Genomic DNA, 3,381 nt, shown 5'->3' with positions numbered 1-3,381 from the left:
TGTGCAGTATATTGAGCGGGGAGCCAGGAAAATCTCCCGGCGACCGAGGCCTCCGCGGCCGAGGAAATGGTAATTGGTGGTTTTGCATGTAAAATTAACATGTGTATTAACACAAGCTGGGATGAGAGGAATTTGGCGGCGACCGAGGCCTCCTCACCCCGGCAAAATATCAGCTACCGGGCTCTGCATATTCCTACAGAAGCAGGCCTGCAGGACTCTGCAATATATTGAGCGGGAACCAGAAAATTCTGGCGGCGACCGAGGCCTCCGCGGCCGAGGAAAATTGTCATTGGTGGTTTGCATGTAAAATTAACATGTGTATTAACACAAGCTGTGACCAGAGGAATTTGGCGGCGACCGGGGCCTCCACACCCCGGCAAAATATCAGCTACCGGGCTCTGCTTATTCACATTCAAGCAGGCATTAGGGACTCTGAAAAGTTTCGGGCGGGGAGCCAGAAAATTCTCCCGGCCACAGAGCCCTCCCTCCCGAGAGTCTGTGTAAATGCCTGTTATACAGGCCCCATGAATTCCAGCCTTATAGGTTATTTTAAGTCTCCGTTCGTGGTTGTTCGTAAACAACTGCGATTCGGGATTTTGACCTATTTCCTATGATCATGTTCCCGGAAGTTAGCCAGCCTCTTTCAGTCAAAATCTCATATTTTGGGTACCTTTGTGAACCCATCGATAGGCCCATTTTGGGTATATTAGGGGGACATGCAATCGGGAAAAATTGGAATTATTTGCAATATGGAAAGAATATGTACATAAATGAAAAGGGAGTCCCCCCGAGTTTTCTCGCCCTATATATATTGCAAAAATATCCAATTAATTATTGTGGAACCTGTAGCACCTTTCTATGAAGCAGAATTAACATTACAGAACGGTTTGAATGCTACCACCTCAGTTTCTCTACAATGCATTGGATTTCAAAGAGGTGAATTACTGTGGATGGTACTGTTGTATGGCTAACAAATCGTCTGGGAAACAATGCAGAATTAAATTAAGAAGGTTGTATGTTTTCTGTTACATGGTGGAGGTGCCCTCTAGTACACAGTAAAATGTTTTGTGGACTGCAGCTCCTTGAGGAATTAATTCAGTATGGGTCTTGTAGTGGTCTGAAAGTGGATGAAGTGGTGAAGCGGACATGCTACCTCAAAATGCTTGATTGATTCATGCCCAGTTCCCCCAAGAAGCGGTACATTGAAAAAATTGATTTACTTTGTGGATGATACTAGCAAATACTATCCGCTGGGGGAAGTAAGCAGAAATTTGGTGGTCGTATGTTTGTTACATGGTAGAGGTGCTTTCTAGTACACAATGAAATGCTTGGTGTACCGCTGCTCCTTGAAGAATTAATTCCATATGGGTCTAGCCGTGGTCTTAACTGTGAACACGAAGAACTATCTAAAGTGGCCTATCTGTCTGAACTGCAATACACAAGCTGCGAGCCAATGCTATACCTTTCTCAGGTAACGAGCTCTTGTGCGGCGATTCGATTGGATGCGAAATGGTGGGGAACGCGTGTCCGGTCGTCTTAACCAAGTAATGGTTCCCCTCTGTTAACAATGAAATGTTTGATGGATCGCAGCTCCCTGAGAGACAAGTTTCAAAGGGGTTAGTCGCGGTCTTCAATCCTGGCCAAGGTGCAGTCACCATCTATAAGAGATACCTGCTTTACTGAAGGGTAGCAAGAGTTCCCTTGCCCGCATGTTGCTCCGTGGGGGTATATCAGTATAAAGGTAGAAGAAGCCATGATCGGAGCTTCGGTGGATGAGATTGGCGGAGAAGACATGTTCTTGTCTATCTGGTAGATCAGGGGGGTGGCAGCTGATCCGGAGAAAGCAAGCGGACTCCCGATGTTCCGTCGACTCCCAATGTACACTTGAAACATGCACATTTGGGTGGCGAGGGGGCGTTGTGGCCATCCGAAAACATGTCTTCATCTCTCTTATTGGTGGACCGCTGCTCCTTGAAGAATTAATTCCATATGGGTCTAGTCTTGGTGATAACTGTGAACACTAAGAACTATCTAAAGTGGCCTATCTGTCTGAACTGCAATACACTAGCTGCGAGCCAATGCTATACCTTTCTTAGGTAACGAGCTCTTGTGCGGCAATTCGATTGGATGCGAAATGGTGGGGAACGCGTGTCCTATCGTCTTAACCAAGTAATGGTTCCCCTCTGTTAACAATGAAATGTTTGATGGATCGCAGCTCCCTGAGAGACAAGTTTCAAAGGGGTTAGTCGCGGTCTTCAATCCTGGCCAAGGTGCAGTCACCATCTATAAGAGATACCTGCTTTACTGAAGGGTAGCAAGAGTTCCCTTGCCCGCATGTTGCTCCGTGGGGGTATATCAGTATAAAGGTAGAAGAAGCCATGATCGGAGCTTCGGTGGATGAGATTGGTGGAGAAGACATGTTCTTGTCTATCTGGTAGATCAGGGGGGTGGCAGCTGATCCGGAGAAAGCAAGCGGACTCCCGATGTTCCGTCGACTCCCAATGTACACTTAAAACATGCACATTTGGGTGGCGAGGGGGCGTTGTGGCCATCCGAAAACATGTCTTCATCTCTCTTATTGGTGGACCGCTGCTCCTTGAAGAATTAAATCCATATGGGTCTAGTCTTGGTGATAACTGTGAACACTAAGAACTATCTAAAGTGGCCTATCTGTCTGAACTGCAATACACTAGCTGCGAGCCAATGCTATACCTTTCTCAGGTAACGAGCTCTTGTGCGGCAATTCGATTGGATGCGAAATGGTGGGGAACGCGTGTCCTATCGTCTTAACCAAGTAATGGTTCCCCTCTGTTAACAATGAAATGTTTGATGGATCGCAGCTCCCTGAGAGACAAGTTTCAAAGGGGTTAGTCGCGGTCTTCAGCCCTGGCCAAAGGTGTTTAGAAATGAATACTTTTCGGACCAGTGGGCAAATTAGTTCACAGCGAGCCCACGGGCCAACGGTCTGCTCCCGCAGTGGGCCGCGCCCGAATGTGGGCACCGATCATATAATTTGAAATCCACTCGCCAAGTACCATGCGAGTTTCTAAGAGCGCGATATATTCGCCAGTGAAAGCCTTGGAAGTTTGGCCTCGCCTACTCCCTAGGAAAATTAATTAGAGATGGAAGGAAAGACTTTGCAATTGCAAAGCGGGTGTCGATATTGGGAAGTCGCCCCCGTACTTGTTGATACAGAAGGAAAAAAAAATGTACATCATAAGATTCGGACCCGGTGCTCTGCGGACCCGGGAGGTTCCTCCGAACGAAAAAAAAAGCTGCTAGCAGCTCCCTGGTTGATCCTGCCAGTAGTCATATGCTTGTCTCAAAGATTAAGCCATGCATGTCTAAGTGCAAGCCAAAATAAGGTGAAACCGCGAATGG

General features: G+C 47.1%; 1 non-coding gene across 1 annotated transcript in view; it reads left to right on the top strand.

Annotated features, from left to right (window-relative positions):
- Window positions 1–3,286: 3,286 nt before the first annotated feature.
- Window positions 3,287–3,381, top strand: part of LOC134545336 (small subunit ribosomal RNA) — a 1,989-nt gene continuing 1,894 nt past the window's right edge. The window contains exon 1 of the ribosomal RNA XR_010078454.1: window positions 3,287–3,381. This exon is cut by the window's right edge and continues 1,894 nt beyond it. This is a non-coding gene — a ribosomal RNA (small subunit ribosomal RNA).

The sequence above is a fragment of the Bacillus rossius genome, unplaced genomic scaffold (genome assembly GCF_032445375.1).
Source record: "Bacillus rossius redtenbacheri isolate Brsri unplaced genomic scaffold, Brsri_v3 Brsri_v3_scf664, whole genome shotgun sequence".
Classification (NCBI taxonomy): domain Eukaryota; kingdom Metazoa; phylum Arthropoda; class Insecta; order Phasmatodea; family Bacillidae; genus Bacillus; species Bacillus rossius.
This window is presented reverse-complemented; position numbering and strand designations above follow the sequence as displayed.